Source organism: Uloborus diversus, chromosome 6 (genome assembly GCF_026930045.1).
Source record: "Uloborus diversus isolate 005 chromosome 6, Udiv.v.3.1, whole genome shotgun sequence".
Taxonomy (NCBI): Eukaryota; Metazoa; Arthropoda; class Arachnida; order Araneae; family Uloboridae; genus Uloborus; species Uloborus diversus.
In genome coordinates, this window is record NC_072736.1 from 75,271,969 (window position 1) to 75,295,542 (window position 23,574).

Below are 23,574 nucleotides of genomic sequence, written 5' to 3' on the forward strand. Positions count from 1 at the left end.
AGCCTTTATACTTGTGATCGGTAGCTATTTCATTGTCGGATAAGGAGAAAAGCTCGATGATTTAAAATTTCTATCCGCTGTCAGTTTATATTTGTTAACAATGTGTGTTCTGACCCGCGAAATCCATCTCAATATCAGGTCGGCATGTTTTTTTTTTTTTTTTAATTTTTAGTTTAATATTAGTTTCTAATATTGATTTGGGATTTCTGTTATCCTTCATTTTGGTTTTTCTCAGCATTCTTCAAAAAAAGTGAGACTAAATTCTCTATTTACTGTTTGTAAAGATGTTCCCGGCTCTGTTATTCTGTCGGTCGGAGTAAGTTGGGTGGATTGGGTCAGCGCTGCATTTATGCTGAAATAAAAAGCGAAAAATATTTCTAGCCTGTCCAGTAGCAGCTTTGCACTCTTGCTCCTGTATCCTACATCTATTGAGCAAGCTGGAAATAATTTATCACATTCTATTTAAGCATTAATGCAGTGTTGACCAGTTCCTTCCTACTCTCCCTCAATTTTAACAGAGATTTCTTTACAGAGTAAATCATAATCTTGATTATATTTTCGCCGCAGATGACATTTTTGAAGAAGCAGTGTTATTATTCTGACGGAAATACCTTCCGTAACAAAATAAACACTTGGATAGTTGAATTGGGTAAAAAAAATTGAGATCCGTATCCGTATGCGCGGATCTTGACACTCATGATCCGGATCCGTATCCGCGGATCTACTTTTTTGACGATCCGGCACATCACTAGCTCAAACCCTTTTGCCAGCCAATAAAGTGTTGCTGATTTTTGTTTTCCAATTTTTTTTAAATGTCATATTCAAAATTGATATTTTGATAACAGTTGCATGCCCCCAGCATTAGTTTTATTCCCCCTTAAGAAAGGGTGTCCCACAGATTTGAAATCACTGCTGCACAGTATTTTACTATAAATCATGCAGCTACAATGTTTATGAGGCAAAATAAATCCTTAACATTGTGTTCACTTGTAAATACAGCATAAATTTAATGTGAATGATAAAAATTTAAAAAATAAATAATTTTTGACAGAAAAAAAGAAGTTGTTTCTATTGCAGAGAAAATTAAATGCACACTTAATTATGTTTTTAATAAATATAAAATTAGATTTTTGAAAATTTTATTATTATTCATTAAAAACCCAATGCCATCAATTTTTCAGTGTGCAAGAGTAATCACTTCAAGTTAAATCACAGATGCTTTAAATGTATTTGATTTTTTTAAAACAAAAATGAACATTTTCTATTTTGCTTGCTTATGTTTTTTTAAATTTCATGCTCTCTTGTCAAAATTCATTTCTTTTACAAAAAGCATGGCATCTTTTTTGTCACTTTAAATTCCTCCTGCGTCATTTCACGTCAAATCGCCTAATGCCATGTGCCGTCACGTGTCTCCGATTTTGTCCATTTTTTTTTTACAAATAGAAATCTGAGATAAGCCCAAATTTTTCTAGATTTTGTGATTAAAAATTACGCTTAGGAGAATTTTTTCAAAAATTTGATTTTGGATCAGTTTTCAGAGACGCCATATTGGCATGAATTTAGAAAAATCTCTCTAATTTCTTTATTTTTCAACCAGTTAAGCTGAATTTGGGGCCAATTTCAAAGTAATACTTTTCTCTTTCAGTGTAAATAACAGAAAGTATTCTGTGAATGGTTGGGTGTTGCTACTCCTTATGTAAAGTCAGTGTTTATGCTTTTTCAATTGAGAGATTAAATAAGTCATATCTCCAGAGTACCTACTATGATCGGCATTAAAAAAAAAAAAAAAAGCAGATTTAAATCATTCTCTTGCTATATAGAAAAAAAAAGAAGGGTGTTTTTAGTTGTTTTGAAATAAAAAAATAAAGTTTGTTTTACAAAAAATACAAGTTTTCTATTACCAAAAAAAAAAAAAAGTTTCGGAAAAATAAATACTGAACAACTTATAAAAGGTATATGTCAAAAGATAAAAATTGATTTGTATCAATTGTTAAGCACTAAAAGGTTGTTCACTTTGGAAAAGAATAGTGTGAAAACCTTTCATGCAGCGCAACTCTAGATTTCTCTGAAGAAGATAATTTTTGCTGATTGAAGTATATTTTAAAATCTCTACAACCTATTAGTTCAACAAAAAAGAGGAAAAAATATGAATCTTATTTGAAAGCATAAGGATAGTTCGTTTTTCTTCTAAATTAGAATGTATATCTCCTAAATAATGAGATAAGGGAACGCATATTTTTACGCAACATTTTATTGAACTAATCGTTCATATATTTATGTATTGAGAACAAGTATGACTTTAATTTCTGTCCATTAGGTTTATTTATACGAAATAAGTGACTTTTTTTAACTTTAATATCTTTAATTAGACTTAAACTGGCTTAAATTAAAAACATTTGATGACCAACTTCTCTAAAATACCTCAAACAATTGATAAAAGAATAATATTCAATAGTTATTTTTAATAAATCAAGTTTTTTTTGTTCCACCCAGGAAAGCTTCCAATGTTTGATTGTTTTGAGTAATCTTTTGTCTAATAGTCTCTTTGAAAAGATCAGAAATGTCTTTTTATACTATCCTGTCTGTCCTGGATGATGCTCTTATCCTAATATCGGCACTCTTAACTTTATTCCATACTCTTCACTAGTATCTTCAAAATAATAAAAAAAAAATGGTATAAAACATTGTGTGAGTAACCACACTACATACTCACATAATATGTAATGTATCGTCGGCTTATGTTATGAGCGAGTGCGATTAAGTTTTAAGGCCTTCAAATGCCTTTTTACACCATACCTTTTCTAAAGCTTCATTTTTTTTTGTGTGTTGTATATGCACCAAATCTATGCTTATACATGCGAACGAAATGAGCTTACATAAAAATATCATTGCTATTAAACAATATTCTGGCTAATACAATAAGTACGCCAATGAATTCAATTTTGACAAAAAAAAAACGTAAATAAATAATAATAATAATAATAAAATGTAAAAAAGGATATATAACCTTATATATAGCCTTAATATATAACCTTAAATTCAAACGGTGTGAAGCTTTACGTTTTTTACGAAGCTAGACGTTTTTAGAAAATATTCATGTTAGTTTCCACGCGTAAAGAAACTAAATTACAGAAACTAAAAACCATCACATTATAAATAAAATGTTTTCATTCGTGCGATAAGTAAAATAATAATGCTATAAGTGATGTTAAAAATGAAAAAAATAGTCATAAGAGCAGCAGACACGTGTTTCGGCATTCCAAGGAGCCTATTCTTTAATCAAGTAAACAGAGCCTGATTACTGCAGGGGCATGCGGGGCATAGGCCCCTCCTTTTACATTTTAGTGTAGGGTGACTAAATATTCTTAATTTATTATGTTAATTAAAAATAAATAATGATTTCACTCAGATTCTAAAGTACAATGATGTCATTGATATTTTCGCAAATGCAGGAGACGAGGGGAAAATCTTTTTATTTGTTGATAAAAATTCCCTTTAAAAAATTGATATATTTGCAAACCTCAAAACCACTCCATGTTTAGTCTGTATTTACTATTAAAAGTTATATCATAATACCTTTGATATTTATTTTAAACTGGCAAAGTTTAACTTTATCTTATATAATTATCGTATACTATATCTTTTCTACATTTCAAACGTTGTGATTAAAAGTTTACCACCAAATTTAGCATGGTTGTGTTAATACGCAAGTATCGAAATATTTTATAGCTTCAGAATAAGCGGAAATATAGGGAGGTGGGGGGGGGGGGGGGGCAGAATGAATTTTATCTTCAAATCTTCGTTGGGCCTTAGGGGGGCCCTGAAATACAAATGAGCCCCATGACCACAATCAGAATGATCGGGCTCTGCAAGTAAAATAAAATATATATATAATGGATAAAAAGGCAGCTGCGGAATGGCACAATTGTGATAAAGCTAACATGATGTAAACGCTAGTTTGAATATAAGAATATCAGAGGGTGATTATGATATAATGATAGTTTTCATTCGATTTAATGATGTTATATATTTTTCACCAGACGCGTTAGAAATCCTACTTTTTAAATATTTCATTCTTCTAACGTCTTTGTCTTTGGCACTATTTATAGTTGATCTGAGCGGCTATTTTCAGCTATTTAAAATTGGAATGAAAAGTCGAACTTGATTTTAGAGAAACTGCGTATGTTCTCAAACGAAAGCAGCCTGCAGTGCGCTTTTAATAAAAATGCTTTCAGAATTATACGTCGAAGAACGCTTTTGTATGTGTTCCAAAGCTCTTGGATAATAAACCATATGGGCTAAGAAGGACATAGGTCGTACGCAAAATTACTGTTGATTTTTTTTTCTTTTTTCAATGACCTCACTTATATAAATATTTTTTATTTTTGGATCCGTTTTCTTTTTTGAGTACATTTTGAAGTCTTGAGTCCTCCATTCGTTTAGGGTATGTTTTTTTCTTTAAATCCAAGCTACATTTTCTTTTTTGATTTAAGAAATCATCCCCATCCAGGACTTAAAAAAATGTATAAAGTGTACGAATATATTAACAATAAATTTAAATCTGTATATTGTACCCGAAAAAGATGTAGCTGTCGATGAATCCTTACCACTTTATAAAGGAAGACTTGATTTCAAACAATATCTTAATTCAAATGAATGTTGGATGCTGTACGGTTATATTTTATTATTAATGTCGCTCATTCTTTGCTGCATATAAATAATTTATTTCTTGATGCTAATATAATACGGTGCAACGTTTTATGATTCAACAGTGTTATTTTTCATTATTAAATGGAAATTCGAAAAACATAGATTGAAATATAATATAAAATTACAATTTCTCAAACGCAGAATTTTTCAAACGCTCTCACTTCAATCATTAATTAGGAAAATCTTACTTTATCAGAAACGAGTTCCAGTTCATTTTTAGCTCTCTGTTTTGCCTTTAAAATTGTGATACTTATTGACATGTAAAGTAATAAACGTCCCTCGTAAAAATTTCGATTTTTGAGTTAGTAACATTTTTAATTTATTTTTCTAATCATCATTTTTTCACGTCTGACCCATGCAGGTGAAAAAAATAAACTGGCTAGCATCGAAAAGAAATAATTAGTCGTTTAGTTACCAATTAGGTTCAGAAATCATTCTAAAATGATCAAGGAAAATTCGTTCAAATCTTTAACTATATGATGTTTTCATTATATACAGAAGATATGTATTTTTTGTATACTTATAAGTAAGGCTTTTGTTTTTCCTCTGTTTAGTTTCCAGTTTTAGTTTCTCATTATTATTAATATTGTTATTATTTCAGAACTACTAATTATAGAATTTGAACCTACGTTTAGATTGAAAATTTAAGTTGTTTATCGCAAAATGATACATAGCCAAGACCAGTTACCCCCAAAACTTCGGTTAAAAGAGACAAACTGAGAAAATATTACGTGTGACGGAAGAGTTGTACCTGTCACCTAAAATTGTATAATTGTGTATGTACATATAGTCCTCTCCCCATTCCCCCACCCCTTTAATACACATTCAAGATTTATGATGCCTATTTTCCTAATTAAATGATGTTGTATTTAAACACACCTGGGTATGTTTCAAATAAAATAACAAAATAACGTTAAAAGTACTTAAAAGCGCCATTCATCGTAGTGATATGTTGAGAGAAGCTATATTGGGTCACGTTGGGTCCCGTCAACGCCAGACAGCAACACGCCTCCCATTCAAATTGAAGGAGAGTCTACCACACCTCCAATTACACGCTAGAGTGACCGAATGGGGAAGCGAAAAATGCCGCTACGAATATATTCGTAGCTTGCCGTTTTCAGTACGAAAAAGTTTCCGAACATATTCGTAGCCTGCCGTTTTTAATATAAAAATATTTCCGAATATATTCGGGCTCGCCGCCAGGAGGTTTAATAGTTGACAAAGTAATGGCAACAATTTAGGTCCTACATCAATGCCTGCAACATGTCCAGCGGTTGAATTTTTTTAGGTGCAAAAGAAAGTTTTCTTAGGGGGAGTCTGTGGTCACTGGGTCGAACTTTCTATAGCTTCATTCTTAGAAAAATTTTGAATTGCTATTGAAAACCAGAAAATGATACACAGAAAGTTAGTCTCGTCAGGGTTTGCCTATGTATTTCTGTTAATTGAGGAACAAAAACGGGGAAAAAATTGAAAGTTTATGGAAAAGTGATAACAATAAACGAAGACGCTGATTACAATATCCGACTTTTTTAACTTGTGTTAACATACAATTGTTCCGGGACTTCGTGATTCTGATAACATTAAGCGAATGATAACATTAATCGTGATCACATTAAGCGGCGCCTACTGTATTAGAAATTGGCAGACAATAGATTGCAATTCAAATGTTTTATTACCTCAATTATTTTCTATTCATTTTTACTTTATGCATTGTTTCGAAGTTTGCTATTATTTTATATACTTATTGTTTAGTTGTTTAATGGACCTACGTTTAACATAACGGGATTAAAAGGGGGCGGAAAGGGTTCAGGGGGCTGATTTTCATTTTCCCCTTCTTAGTTTGCTTATGCATCAGATTACGAAGAACTATGAATATACATGAAAAACTATATAGATTAATTAATGAACTAGAAAATGTTTTTTATTCACAGGAGTTTTTATACAAACGTACACTATCTTTTTGCATCGAATTTCTTCGTTACATTTCGTTTCACTCAACCTGAAACAAAGCTGATTGCTGTCGAAATAGCCAAAATGCTCCGCATGAATAATGACGATCGTTGCGGATGAAATTTCAAAATAAAATGTTTAATCTTTTATTTAGCGATTCTGGTAAATAAATAGAAAGTTATTCATAATATTTCACAATTTTAAATCATAAGAATCTTTTCTGTAAAATATTTCTGCAACAGAATTGTTGCCCATGTTTTTATCATTCCGGTTAACCATCATTCCAACAGTTCTTTCAATATAACGGATTGAAAAATTATCGGCCAGAAAATCAAATAATTCCTACTTGGAAGTATTTTGTCGATGGTACTAAGAAATATGTACACATATTTTGATCACATTTTTCTCGGTTAATTGCTAATTTTGTTTCATTTTAATTTTTATGCCGTTGATTCCATTTTATTGCTGTTTGCTTTCCCCCCCCCCCATATATACAATATGTGCATTCGATCACATACATAATGTGTCATAATATGAAAATTTTTGAAGCTTGAGGGTATACGCTGCATGTATAAAAAATGTTTGAGAGTATACGGCATATATGGAGTTATACCCTATGGGAACCCCACTGCTTGAGTCAGCCCTGCTCCGAAATACGTGAACCATTCATTGGAAATTTTAGCTTTACTAGTTTGGATATCTTTAATTGTACGATGTTTATTGTTTTTCATGGTGAACATTTTAACAATTAAAAAAAAAAGTAAATAAATAAAGCAAGAATTCTCAAAGTGGGTTGCCATTTTATCCTATAGTGCGACAGCGAGAGGTTAGCTGTGTTAAAATGGTGGCTTGATATTGAAATGTTAAAAGGGTGGTTCATTTCCCGCCATTTTCTACAACTGGGACCCCTTGCGGGGTATACCTGATCCTGACACTTGCATCTCATTGTAAACGAGCTAGTGTACTCCATTGTTTCCTTTGCAAGGCGAAAAGAGAAAAGGGAAGTCGCCTGTATTTTCCATCCACATGAATGCAGATCCCTAGAGTGTCAGAAAGGGGAAATGGTATTTTCAAGTTCTTTTCATAAAGAACAGTGATTGCACTTCCTGGAGACATTCTCAGCTGATAGATAAGAACCCATGAATACCCCTATTGTGTTCGCCACGCCACTGATGAACATTTGCGTTATTTTTTCAAAATTGAATTAAAAATTCTTTACTGTTGCAAGTTAGTCCTAAAGTGGAAGATGGAGAACTTGTAAACACATAACAACGGGGCTTATGCGAGCCATGGGCGCCCATATAGGGGGCAAGGGGAGCTCGAGCCGACCTTCCTTTGAAAATAGAACTTCCTTGTTTTTAGTACTTTTTTCTTTGCAAAAATGTAAAACATTTCTCCAGCCATTAATGAATAAGTTATTAAAAATGTCAAATTTTAATGACTCTAATCTGTCCTGAAATCGGTTTCTATGGAGAAAATATCCAGCTAAACCACGGGGAAAATATTTGAGTTCCCCGTTACAATTTTGCATATGGGCGCCTTTGATTGCAAGCAGTTCCAATATCATTTTAAAAATATGAATGTTGGGTTATTATGAGTTTTCGAAAAAAAATTATAACAATTTATTATTTTTTATTCTACAGTTAATTCAGAAATTATAGTAATATCGCGATTCGTCTATTCGTTCTTCTTTAATGGAATCAATATTTAACGTGTTTCTTTTTTAAAATTTAGATTTTCCCGAGAAGGGTCTTTTCAATCCAGGAAGCTATCTGGGAAATAATAGATTTATTTTGCAGCTTTTAAAAATGCAAAATGAAAGGAATCACACTGTAGTTTTTTGGCAAAACGGTAAAATTAATGGAAACGGCATGTAGTATCAAAATGTATCTCAACTGTATCATGGCTTTAAGAACTAATCAGCAACTGCTTTGAAATTCGCATATAAATAGTTCATGGATTCTTCAATAAAACTAATATGACATGAATCAATGATTTTCTTTATAACACAATACTTTATATCAAAAATTTAAATTAAGTCATAAAAACTCAAAAGGTGAATGGGTTTATCTAATACCTTGCCCTCGTGCTATAATCATTTTGACAATGCTCCTAATTAAAATCGTTCATTTTATAGCATCTCGGTGAAATTATATAGAGTTTAGTATTTAGTTGGTTTGAAATGAGAAAGGTATTTTACGTTCACATTCAAAGTATATTAGTGCATAATATTAAAGTAGATTAATTGGTCTTAAGGGATCCTAAGAAAAAAAATTAAAATTAAAGTCATGAAAACTTCGTTATGAGACACTGTATGGGGGAGGGGAGTGCGCTTTTCAATTTTTAGCAATAAAAATAATTTTTCTATCTGCCCCTGGAGGTGAGCGGCGCCGCACAGTGGTTCAAAACGACAAAAAAGCGGAAAAAATTCAATGACTGAATACTCTCAAAAAATGCTATGGAAAATTGTTAAAATTGTTGTAGGGTAATATTTATTTTCCTGCTTGCTGATCGCATTCACTGCGAAACTGCGATTTTACGTCCCCCGAATCTTCGTTTTCCCCGCATTTTACGTTTTTTATCATCAGGTCCCAGTTTTTCCGTATACTAATGATATTAATTTAACCCGGATGAAAAGTTTGTTATTTATGAATTTTCTGCATTTTACGTTTTCCCTTTGCAGTTAAAAAAAAGGGAAAAAATAATTTAAAACTACGCAACGTGTTTCCTTCTGTGCATTTTTAAACATAATCCACTCTGTTGAAAGTTAATCCGTGAAAACAGAAATGCTACTGCTCCATCCGGTAGCCGACCTTATGGACTTTTCGGCCGCCAATGAAGATCATTTAAGAGCTTACAAATAGTGATAAACTATTTTCTTGATCATAAAGACCAGGAAAAAACTTTGCAAAGTGTTTCAATCCTGGAAGATGATGTACTTACATTGGATTCAATGACTCATTATTACTGACTATTTTCAACCTAAACGCCCGCATTCGTAACTAAATGTGTTAGAATGATCTAAACTGGTGTGTACAAAAATGTTCTTTTCGTAAAATATCGCGTTTTTACTTTTTATAAGCGTCATCGTAGCAGCCTTTATTGTTATTTTTGTTTCCTTATTTGATTTTGGCTTTCTATATATTTCTCGTATTTTACGTTTTCCAATATTTTATGTTTTGTTGATGTGAATTGACGTTTTCCCATATTTTATGTACTTTATGTTTGATTCAGTCCACTGAGGAACGTGAAATCGGGGTTTCTCCATAGTTCAAATTCATTTCTGTTTCTAGCGAAAAATATAAATTAAATCAGTTGTATGCCACACGCAAGGTTTATTTACTGCAATTGATACCCTCGAACAATATTTTTTGGCAATGTTGACAGACTGAGAACAGCTTTATACTAGAATGATTTCGAATATGAAATCAGAAATTTCAAACGTTTAATGATTTTCTAATTTCATTGTTTTATGAACAGAATGGTTATTTAACTTTTTATATAAAATTCTGTATGAGTTTTAAAAATTTCTTTCTCATATGTATCTTCGTTAAAGCCATACAAAACGGGTACAAAAATTGTTATTTTCAGGTTACTACTGCATTGCATGTAGAATAATGCTCCGCATTAAGCCATAACAACGTAATTCTGTTTAAAAAAATCCTCTATATTTATTGATGAATGTTTCAAGAGCTCCAACTTTCGGAAACAGTAAACAAACGTTTTAGGCTCTCCTGCAAAGTAGTGAAACTGTGACATACGTTAGTCTGGAGCATGTCAAATTTGATGACCAATCTCTTTGATAAAAAAGCAATTTACTCCCGTCATACCGTTACGGGTTACTTTCTAGTTTACTATATTGGTGTTTGAAAATAGCGAAAATCAAACAAAAATATCTGCCACGACTGCAGTCGCAGGTGGTCGCAGCTAAAATGTTGTTTATTTACAAGAAGGAGTAAACTATTGATATAAGTAAATTTTAGCCCACCGGAAGCCGCCGATAAAAGTATATTCAACAATATTTTTCATTATATTTTTTAGAAAATAATGTTTTTTTATTTCAGGTAATTTTCAATTTTGATGAATTTTTAATTTTTAACTACGATGTAATATGCATCCTACAAGTGTGAAAAACCAATCAGAAATGACTTTGATTAAATTTTGGTCCTGCTTATTGAACGAATGAATAAAAACTGAAGTATAAGACGTATGTCCGAAAAAAGTAAAAGCATAATTGTTCAACAATCTTGGCTTATTTTTATAAAAACGAATTTTGTTTTTCAAAAATCTCTTATGGAGTAAGTTGCTACAATTCAAGGGCTAAGTAATTACGGCATGAAATATTTTTTATCTTAAACTTAAAAATGGCTATTTTTTCCGCCCTTGAACCACAGTGCGCCGTGAAGTGCCATGGTATCAAAATGGTGTCGTGATATTGAAATGGTAAAAGTTTGAAACCTAGTTAGGTATACTCCTCGGAGACCTTCTCCTGACACTTGCATCCCCTTTGTATGTTCCATACACATGAATGCAGATCCATCAGTTAGAGCGTCAGAAGGGGGACATCTTTTTAAGTTCTTTTCATAAAGTAAGGGAACAGTGATCGCACATGATGGAGACATTCCCAGCTGATTGATAAGAAAATATTCGCTGAATAATACCTCAAACTAAGATAAGCTTTGAAGCTTTAGTAACTCATCCTTATAATACTGGAATCATATTGTTTGCAGCTGTTTGTTGTGCATAAAGGAGTAAATTTTTTCACTTGAAATAAGTACTTAAACGCTTTTTTTGAATAAGTACTTAAACGCTATATCATGTGACGTACATATTTGGACCTTTTGTTACTCTCAGCATAAATAGGGGTTCAAGAATGCAGTAGTCTGCATTCGATAGTAATTTTCAACTAGAGAAAGGCGAAAAAAAAATTTTTTAGAGTGATATTATAGAGAAAATATGAGTAGTGATTCTGAGTTGGAGAATTTCATAGAGTCTTCAAAGGAAGAATATTATTCTCCAGAAAGTGAATCGGAAGATGATTTCACTGGATTGCGTTAGAGATTGGTGCAAACTTGATTCAACATTTGCATAGATGAGCCCTCCACAATTTCAATTTACTGGAAATCCTGGAATAAAGCATGTAGTGGGAGATTTGGAAGATCCTTTGGAGTATTTCAATTTATTTTTTGACAGAGACATTGTTTCGTTCATTGTGTCCGAAACCAACGAATATGCTGCATATTTTGTTTTGAAAATTCCGAACTTACTCCTGGATCGAGAGCTTTATCCTGGCAGAATACCAATGAGGATGAAATGAAAAGATTTATATCGTTGTTGTTATTGCAGGGAGTAGTACAGAAACCTGTGGAAAAATGGTTTTGGTCTAAAAGACCATCAATATATACCCCAATTTTCAAGAAAATAATGACCGAAAAAAGGTATGGTCTCATCATGAAATTTTTGCATTTTGAGAATGATTCATCAAATTTTAACACCAGCACCATCCAAATCCAAAGTTAAGAAAAATTTATGACTTACACGACAAAATTGTTCACAGATTTAAGACGGTTTACATTCCGAAACAAAATATATCAATAGATGAGTCTCTGATAGCATTCAAGGGGCGCCTAGCGTGGAAACAATACATTCCAAGCAAAAGAGCTCGCTTTGGGATTAAAATTCTACCAGCTTTGTGAATCTCAGAGCGGTTATATATGGAATTCCGTTATTTACACAGGAAAAGATACGGCATTTAATTCCGACTTTGATGATTTTGGACTGTCCACCAAAAGTGTTCTTTCTTTGTTTAGTGATCTTACTGGGAAGGGTTACTGCTTAACAACGGACAATTTCTATACATCTCCGGAGCTAGCGGAAATCCTCATACAGGAAAAAACTGATATTTGTGGAACCATGAAATCGAACAGAAAAGGACTGCCTCCTTTGCTGAAGACCACAGAACTAAGAAAAGGTGAAATCACAGCCTTTCAAAAAGGAAAAATTTGCGTGATGAAATGGAAGGACAAAAAGCCGGTAATCATGCTTAGTACACTCCATAACAATGAAATGGTTCAAGTACAGCCCAAACATACAAAATCTACTGCCATATTTAAATCAAAGGCATTAGTTTTTTTATAACAATACAATGGGAAGAGTTGACCGATCCGATCAGTGTATTTCATATTACCCTCTGGCTAGGAATCGGCAACGTAAGTATTACAAGAAAATTTTTCGCTATTTGTTGAGCCAAATTGAGTGGAACGCATTCGTTCTATACAAAAAAAAAAAAAACAAGGGACTTTAACTCATATAGAGTTTTGTTTGAAACTTGTGGAAAGACTTATAGAGGAAAGCATCAGTGTAAATTCTTCTAAAACGAATGCTACAGTCAAAACTACTGATAATGTAGCGCGATTGTTAGGGAGGCATTTACCTTCATATGTAAAAGAACCTGCAGGAAAAAAAAATCCATCCAGAAAGTGTGCGGTGTGTTGCTGCAAGACCAATGATAATGGCAAGCGCATGAGACGGGAAACACGATTCGAATGTGAAGAATGTGATGTCGGACTTTGTGCTGATCCATGCTTCAAAATTTATCATACAGCATTAATAATTTAATTTTAATTTATGTCACTTTTATCCCAAATTATTTGTATAATACTATATTGAAAATTCTGAAATAGCGATTATTTTAATTTTAAATTTGGTTTTCTCTTTCAGAACGTTTGTGTAATTGCCTTTTCAAAAAATATAGAAGTTTCATTCAGTATCTTGTTGAAAATACAGGAATGATAAGGATTAGTTTTAAATTTTATTAGTTCTAGTTTTCTTAAGCATAATAGTGTCACGTCACAAAAATAATTGACTGCATTCATTACTTAAGTTTAAATAATTAAATATGGCTAAAAATATTTTTCATATTGTTCAATTTCATTTTTGATGCATTTTAAATGATATTTTCAATTGTTTTGCATTTTAGATGACTCTTTGCTTTATATATCTCAACATTGTGTTTCTTATGTAGCTTGCTTCGTTTCGTTATTTCATTACAATACTAATTCTCTTATTATTCAAGCAAGATTTCCTCTTTTATCAGCATTTAAAAAGAGCATCCGGCTTGCTTTAAATTTAGGTACATGGCTATTTTCAATTTGTTTCATATTGTAACATACATATTTTAAGTTCTTATGATTTAAGCATTAAATAATGGAAGTTGCTGAATTTTCCTTACATTGCCAAAGTATCATTTAGTCCAACCAGTCACTATGAAGGTACTTTTGTAATTCTTCTATTACTAAAAAATTGTATTTGTGTTTTCTTCTCATAATATCACTTTATTACCTGAAACCTTTAAGATTTATTTAAATTATTAAAAATTCTTATTACTTTAATTATATAGTGTATTGGATTTGTAAGATTTCTTTTTGATATTACTATTCGATTTTTACATTGATATGTATTCAATAAAAATGCATCTTTTTTCTGAATATGAAAAGTATTTTTTCTCTTTCTTGTGTGTGTGCGCGCCTCACAGATCAAAAATGTATGTTCAATAAATTTTTAAATCCATATTTTTAAAAGGATATTAGAAAATTAATTTTTCACAACAGGAAAAATTAGTTCTTCCTTGTGTATTACGTTTGATTGCCAGACATTTATTTAGCATGAGTAATTAAAATATATCTAATGGATGTTTTGGTACCAATTGGAAATTCAGTAATTTTCCTCGAGTTGAACCGAACCATTGCTTCGGTCACTCGTCTGGTCTCGCTAATTCTACATTAGCTACCAGTTTGTTTGGCACTCCTGGCTTCCTTAAGAGGTTTCCATCTCCAGCTCAGTCACTTTCCTATGCCGGGCTGATGAGTGCTAATAAGCACGAAACTGCAGTCCTCGGCTGGAAATGACTGAGTTGGTTGTGTATTTCATGTATTTCTGCTTTAGCCCTGGCTATTGAGTGGTAATTTATTGAATATACCATGCCTCGCCTTCAATCCTCGAGTTGAACCGAACCATTGCTTCGGTCACTCGTCTGGTCTCGCTAATTCTACATTAGCTACCAGTTTGTTTGGCACTCCTGGCTTCCTTAAGAGGTTTTCCACCTCCAGCTCAGTCACTTTCCTATGCCGGGCTGATGAGTGCTAATAAGCACGAAACTGCAGTCCTCGGCTGGAAATGACTGAGTTGGTTGTGTATTTCATGTATTTCTGCTTTAGCCCTTTCTATTGAGTGGTAATTTATTGAATATACCATGCCTCGCCTTCAATCCTCGAGTTGAACCGAACCATTGCTTCGGTCACTCGTCTGGTCTCGCTAATTCTACATTAGCTACCAGTTTGTTTGGCACTCTTGGCTTCCTTAAATTATTTTTTACTATGACAACAAATTCATTACGAAATTAAATCTACTGAAAGATTTCCCACAAAAAACCAGAAACTTATACCCTTTTTGGAATCTAAAAACTTAAAAAAAAAAAAAAAAAATCTCATTTGATCAATCCATATGTTGGGTGGTAATTTTGTGTAATTTTCACAGCATTTTATTTCCAGTCTTATCGTGAAAACTAATGAAAAAATCGAAAGAAAATGGAGGAACTATTACTGTAGTCGGGTGGGGGTGGGGGGATTAAATTGGCCATGGAAATAAGAATTTAAATTTTTATTTTGAAAACAAGTATAGGTGTGCTTAAAGACATTAAAATATCTAAGATTATACGATGGCGATACGATAGACGTAACAAATAAAAAACACAACGGAGTAAGATTAAGCTAATGACTTAAAAAAGTATAATTGATATTTCTGTAGAGCCAGAAGGACGTAAGTCCGAAAATTACGATTTTCTGTTTATTAGTGCATTGTAGTGCCTTTCTTCTATACTCATACGATATTCATATACAGTAAGAAGAAACTAACATATATCTAAGCAAACAACTGAATTAGAATAAACCAGGGCTGCGGAGTCGGAAGAAAAATAGCCAACTCCGACTCCTGGATTTTGAAACATACGACTCCAACTCCGATTCCTACTCCGGCTTTTTTATTTATTTATTTTTTCAAATCACTCCCCCCTTATGAGAAGAGGGGAAAACCTTTAAACACTGATTGAAATATTGATTCCTTTTTATGAAATTTTTGCGTTGTATTTTATTGTCAACCTAAGATGTAAGACAACGTAAGAAGTTCAATTTGAAAACCAAATTACCCAATAGTTACGATTTCTAAAGTGAGATAACTGAAAAATCAGTGTTTTAAAAATTGAAAAGAATTAATTTACTCCCCTTCAAAGTTTAACAAATAGATATAGATTTAATCCTGTGCTTTCAGTTTCTGAAAGCGGTAACTTGAGAGAAAGAAAACTTTTTTGCTTCATCAAAAAAAAAAAAACTTTTCTTCAGAGGAGGCGGTCCCCCCTCCTGGGTGACACCCATCTGGTGGGTGATATCTCAACTTAATTTCACAGTTTATAAAAATTGAAATACTTTAATTCTGAAAAATGTTTCCAATAATAAATATTAAATTTCATCTTAAAAATTTCAACCAAAATATTGCACGTATATGGCGGGGAGAGATGGGGTACATGTACGTCTGGAGCAAATTTTACACAAATTGCGGCGGTATACAGTTTTTTTGCGAATTGTTTTTACTATACCTACATTTCTTGGCTCAATTTTAATTTAAAATTTTTTGGGAGCTTTAGAATGAACTTAATATGATGATTTTAAAATTAACAACGATTATTGAGAGTTGTAACCAATAAATCATGTACTAATTTTATTTTGTACTTTTTAGTGATAACCAAGCTTTCTTAGATAAAGTCTTATTAGTCAGATTAAAAAAAAAAAAACATTTATATTTTATCGGATCTTTTGGATTTGCGCTTTCGTACCAACACTTATTTGAATTTACCAAGCACCCTCTCAGAAGTTTCCCGACTTGCTCAAGCGACACATACATTCATTTTACTATTTTATAACTGAGATCGAGGTAAAAAAAATTATTATTTTTATATGAAAGTGATTACTTTGAAAATGTTAGGCACAAAACTGTTTGCTCACAGTTGCTATCAGTTAAATAAAGTTAAAATATAAGCAAACTAGGAGATTACGGCTTAGGTAGCTGTTAAAGAAACCTCGATAAACAATCAAGTCAGCTGATTGCCACAATGACAGTTCCTTTCTTATTAGTAGGCCTTTATATTAGTAGGCGTGCAATCAAATTAATTGGTAGTCAGTTTTTTAAAAATTGCTAGGAGAGTCAGTGAAAATTAAAGAAAAAAAAGAAACCAGGAGTCGGCATGTTTCGAACGACTCCACTCCTTTACCACAAAATCAGTCCGACTCCGACTCCACAGCCCTGGATTGAACAACCTTAGCATAGTACTGAACAAAAATAATTTTTGCTTGTTTCTATATATAAGCTTGGGTTTTTGGAAAAATTTTACTCTAATTTCTGAAGAAAAGTATATTCAACAATATTTTTCATTATATTTTTTAGAAAATAATGTTTTTTTATTTCAGGTAATTTTCAATTTTGATGAATTTTTAATTTTTAACTACGATGTAATATGCATCCTACAAGTGTGAAAAACCAATCAGAAATGACTTTGATTAAATTTTGGTCCTGCTTATTGAACGAATGAATAAAAACTGAAGTATAAGACGTATGTCCGAAAAAAGTAAAAGCATAATTGTTCAACAATCTTGGCTTATTTTTATAAAAACGAATTTTGTTTTTCAAAAATCTCTTATGGAGTAAGTTGCTACAATTCAAGGGCTAAGTAATTACGGCATGAAATTTTTTTATCTTAAAACTTAAAAATGGCTATTTTTTCCGCCCTTGAACCACAGTGCGCCGTGAAGTGCCATGGTATCAAAATGGTGTCGTGATATTGAAATGGTAAAAGTTTGAAACCTAGTTAGGTATACTCCTCGGAGACCTTCTCCTGACACTTGCATCCCCTTTGTATGTTCCATACACATGAATGCAGATCCATCAGTTAGAGCGTCAGAAGGGGGACATCTTTTTAAGTTCTTTTCATAAAGTAAGAGAACAGTGATCGCACATGATGGAGACATTCCCAGCTGATTGATAAGAAAATGTTCGCTGAATAATACCTCAAACTAAGATAAGCTTTGAAGCTTTAGTTACTCATCCTTACAATGCTGGAATCATATTGTTTGCAGCTGTTTGTTGTGCACAAAGGAGTAAATTTTTTCACTTGAAATAAGTACTTAAACGCTTTTTTTTAATAAGTACTTAAACGCTATATCATGTGACGTACATATTTGGACCTTTTGTTACTCTCAGCATAAATAGGGGTTCAAGAATGCAGTAGTCTGCATTCGATAGTAATTTTCAACTAGAGAAAGACGAAAAAAATTTTTTTAGAGTGATATTATAGAGAAAATATGAGTAGTGATTCTGAGTTGGAGAATTTCATAGAGTCTTCAAAGGAAGAATATTATTCTCCAGAAAGTGAATCGGATGATGATTCACTGGATTGCGTTAGAGATTGGTGCAAACTTGATTCAACATTTGCACAGATGAGCCCTCCACAATTTCAATTTACTGGAAATCCTGGAATAAAGTATGTAGTGGGAGACTTGGAAGATCCTTTGGAGTATTTCAATTTATTTTTTGACAGAGACATTGTTTCGTTCATTGTGTCCGAAACCAACGAATATGCTGCATATTTTGTTTTGAAAATTCCGAACTTACTCCTGGATCGAGAGCTTTATCCTGGCAGAATACCAATGAGGATGAAATGAAAAGATTTATATCATTGTTGTTATTGCAGGGAGTAGTACAGAAACCTGTAGAAAAATGGTTTTGGTCTAAAAGACCATCAATATATACCCCAATTTTCAAGAAAATAATGACCGAAAAAAGGTGTGGTCTCATCATGAAATTTTTGCATTTTGAGAATGATTCATCAAATTTTAACACCAGCACCATCCAAATCCAAAGTTAAGAAAAATTTATGACTTACACGACAAAATTGTTCACAGATTTAAGACGGTTTACATTCCGAAACAAAATATATCAATAGATGAGTCTCTGATAGCATTCAAGGGGCGCCTAGCGTGGAAACAATACATTCCAAGCAAAAGAGCTCGCTTTGGGATTAAAATTCTACCAGCTTTGTGAATCTCAGAGCGGTTATATATGGAATTCCGTTATTTACACAGGAAAAGATACGGCATTTAATTCCGACTTTGATGATTTTGGACTGTCCACCAAAAGTGTTCTTTCTTTGTTTAGTTATCTTACTGGGAAGGGTTACTGCTTAACAACGGACAATTTCTATACATCTCCGGAGCTAGCGGAAATCCTCATACAGGAAAAAACTGATATTTGTGGAACCATGAAATCGAACAGAAAAGGACTGCCTCCTTTGCTGAAGACCACAGAACTAAGAAAAGTTGAAATCACAGCCTTTCAAAAAGGAAAAATTTGCGTGATGAAATGGAAGGACAAAAAGCCGGTAATCATGCTTAGTACACTCCATAACAATGAAATGGTTCAAGTACAGCCCAAACATACAAAATCTAATGCCATATTTAAATCAAAGGCATTAGTTTTTTTATAACAATACAATGTTAAGAGTTGACCGATCCGATCAGTGTATTTCATATTACCCTGTGGCTAGGAATCGGCAACGTAAGTATTACAAGAAAATTTTTCGCTATTTGTTGAGCCAAATTGAGTGGAACGCATTCGTTTTATACAAAAAAAAAAAAAAAACAAGGGACTTTAACTCATATAGAGTTTTGTTTGAAACTTGTGGAAAGACTTATAGAGGAAAGCATCAGTGTAAATTCTTCTAAAACGAATGCTACAGTCAAAACTACTGATAATGTAGCGCGATTGTTAGGGAGGCATTTACCTTCATATGTAAAAGAACCTGCAAGAAAAAAAAATCCATCCAGAAAGTGTGCGGTGTGTTGCTGCAAGACCAATGATAATGGCAAGCGCATGAGACGGGAAACACGATTCGAATGTGAAGAATGTGATGTCGGACTTTGTGCTGATCCATGCTTCAAAATTTATCATACAGCATTAATAATTTAATTTTAATTTATGTCACTTTTATCCCAAATTATTTGTATAATACTATATTGAAAATTCTGAAAATAGCGATTATTTTAATTTTAAATTTGGTTTTCTCTTTCAGAACGTTTGTGTAATTGCCTTTTCAAAAAATATAGAAGTTTCATTCAGTATCTTGTTGAAAATACAGGAATGATAAGGATTAGTTTTAAATTTTATTAGTTCTAGTTTTCTTAAGCATAATAGTGTCACGTCACAAAAATAATTGGCTGCATTCATTACTTAAGTTTAAATAATTACATATGGCTAAAAATATTTTTCATATTGTTCAATTTCATTTTTGATGCATTTTAAATGATATTTTCAATTGTTTTGCATTTTAGATGACTCTTTGCTTTATATATCTCAACATTGTGTTTCTTATGTAGCTTGCTTCGTTTTGTTATTTCATTACAATACTAATTCTCTTATTATTCAAGCAAGATTTCCTCTTTTATCAGTATTTAAAAAGAGCATCCGGCTTGCTTTATATTTAGGTACATGGCTGTTTTCAATTTGTTTCATATTGTAACATACATATTTTAAGTTTTTATGATTTAAGCATTAAATAATTGAAGTTGCTGAATTTTCCTTACATTGCCAAAGTATCATTTAGTCCAACCAGTCACCATGAAGGTACTTTTGTAATTCTTCTATTACTAAAAAATTGTATTTGTGTTTTCTTCTCATAATATCACTTTATTACCTGAAACCTTTAAGATTTATTTAAATTATTAAAAATTCTTATTACTTTAATTATATAGTGTATTGGATTTGTAAGATTTCTTTTTGATATTACTATTCGATTTTTACATTGATATGTATTCAATAAAAATGCATCTTTTTTCTGAATATGAAAAGTATTTTTTCTCTTTCTTGTGCGCGCGTCACAGATCAAAAATGTATGTTCAATAAATTTTTAAATCCATATTTTTAAAAGGATATTAGAAAATTAATTTTTCACAACAGGAAAAATTAGTTCTTCCTTGTGTATTACGTTTGATTGCCAGAAATTAATTTAGCATGAGTAATTAAAATATATCTAATGGATGTTTTGGTACCAATTGGAAATTCAGTAATTTTCCTCGAGTTGAACCGAACCATTGCTTCGGTCACTCGTCTGGTCTCGCTAATTCTACATTAGCTACCAGTTTGTTTGGCACTCCTGGCTTCCTTAAGAGGTTTTCCACCTCCAGCTCAGTCACTTTCCTATGCCGGGCTGATGAGTGCTAATAAGCACGAAACTGCAGTCCTCGGCAGGAAATGACTGAGTTGGTTGTGTATTTCATGTATTTCTGCTTTAGCCCTGGCTATTGAGTGGTAATTTATTGAATATACCATGCCTCGCCTTCAATCCTCGAGTTGAACCGAACCATTGCTTCGGTCACTCGTCTGGTCTCGCTAATTCTACATTAGCTACCAGTTTGTTTGGCACTCTTGGCTTCCTTAAATTATTTTTTACTATGATAACAAATTCATTACGAAATTAAATCTACTGAAAGATTTCCCACAAAAAGCCAGAAACTTATACCCTTTTTGGAATCTAAAAACTTAAAAAAAAAAAAATCTCATTTTATCAATCCATATGTTGGGTGGTAATTTTGTGTAATTTTCACAGCATTTTATTTCCAGTCTTATCGTGAAAACTACTTCAAAAATCGAAAGAAAATGGAGGAACTATTACTGTAGTCGGGTGGGGGTGGGGGGATTAAATTGGCCATGGAAATAGGAATTTAAATTTTTATTTTGAAAACAAGTATAGGTGTGCTTAAAGACATTAAAATATCTAAGATTATACGATGGCGATAAGATAGACGTAACAAATAAAAAACACAACGGAGTAAAATTAAGCTAATGACTTAAAAAAGTATAATTGATATTTCTGTAGAGCCAGAAGGACGTAAGTCCGAAAATTACGATTTTCTGTTTATTAGTGCATTGTAGTGCCTTTCTTCTATACTCATACGATATTCATATACAGTAAGAAGAAACTAACATATATCTAAGCAAACAACTGAATTAGAATAAACCAGGGCTGCGGAGTCGGAAGAAAAATAGCCAACTCCGACTCCTGGATTTTGAAACATACGACTCCAACTCCGATTCCTACTCCGGCTTTTTTATTTATTTATTTTTTCAAATCCCCTCCCCCCTTATGAGAAGAGGGGAAAACCTTTAAACACTGATTCAAATATTGATTCCTTTTTATGAAATTTTTGCGTTGTATTTTATTGTAAACCTAAGATGTAAGACAACGTAAGAAGTTCAATTTGAAAACCAAATTACCCAATAGTTACGATTTCTAAAGTGAGATAACTGAAAAATCAGTGTTTTAAAAATTGAAAAGAATTAATTTACTCCCCTTCAATGTTTAACAAATAGATATAGATTTAATCCTGTGCTTTCAGTTTCTGAAAGCGGTAACTTGAGAGAAAGAAAACTTTTTTGCTTCATCAAAAAAAAAACTTTTCTTCAGAGGAGGCGGTCCCCCCTCCTGGGTGACACCCATCTGGTGGGCGATATCTCAACTTAATTTCAGAGTTTATAAAAATTGAAATACTTTAATTCTGAAAAATGTTTCCAATAATAAATATTAAATTTCATCTTAAAAATTTCAACCAAAATATTGCACGTATATGGCGGGGAGAGATGGGGTACATGTACGTCTGGAGCAAATTTTACACAAATTGCGGCGGTATACAGTTTTTTGCGAATTGTTTTTACTATACCTACATTTCTTGGCTCAATTTTAATTTAAAATTTTTTGGCAGCTTTAGAATGAACTTAATATGATGATTTTAAAATTAACAACGATTATTGAGAGTTGTAACCAATAAATCATGTACAAATTTTATTTTGTACTTTTTAGTGATAACCAAGCTTTCTTAGATAAAGTCTTATTAGTCAGATTTAAAAAAAAAAAAACATTTATATTTTATCGGATCTTTTGGATTTGCGCTTTCGTACCAACACTTATTTGAATTTACCAAGCACCCTCTCAGAAGTTTCCCGACTTGCTCAAGCGACACATACATTCATTTTACTATTTTATAACTGAGATCGAGGTAAAAAAAAATTATTATTTTTATATGAAAGTGATTACTTTGAAAATGTTAGGCACAAAACTGTTTGCTTACAGTTGCTATCAGTTAAATAAAGTTAAAAGCAAACTAGGAGATTACGGCTTAGGTAGCTGTTAAAGAAACCTCGATAAACAATCAAGTCAGCTGACTGCCACAATGACAGTTCCTTTCTTATTAGTAGGCCTTTATACGTGCAATCAAATTAATTGGTAGTCAGTTTTTTAAAAATTGCTAGGAGAGTCAGTGAAAATTAAAGAAAAAAAAAGAAACCAGGAGTCGGAGTCGGCATGTTTCGAACGACTCCACTCCTTTACCACAAAATCAGTCCGACTCCGACTCCACAGCCCTGGATTGAACAACCTTAGCATAGTACTGAACAAAAATAATTTTTGCTTGTTTCTATATATAAGCTTGGGTTTTTGGAAAAATTTTACTCTAATTTCTGAAGAAAAGATTGAAGGCTTTATTTTAAATTATATTTCTGAACTGCGAAGATAAATTGAGTTTACTGCTTCAAAATTACAGCAGGCAGCTCGTAAATAAGATGAACTGAGAACGATGACTGTTTAGCAAAACTACAAGGAAACGAAGCTTCAATGGGGAAAATCCAGATGACGTGAATTTGAATAGATGAAAAGGTCTATTCTAAGACCCAAGGAGGTGAATGAGCTGTCAATTTGGGTTCCACCTTGATGAGAAATAAGGGGGGGGGGGTTGACAACAGAGTAGCTGGCATTTTCAG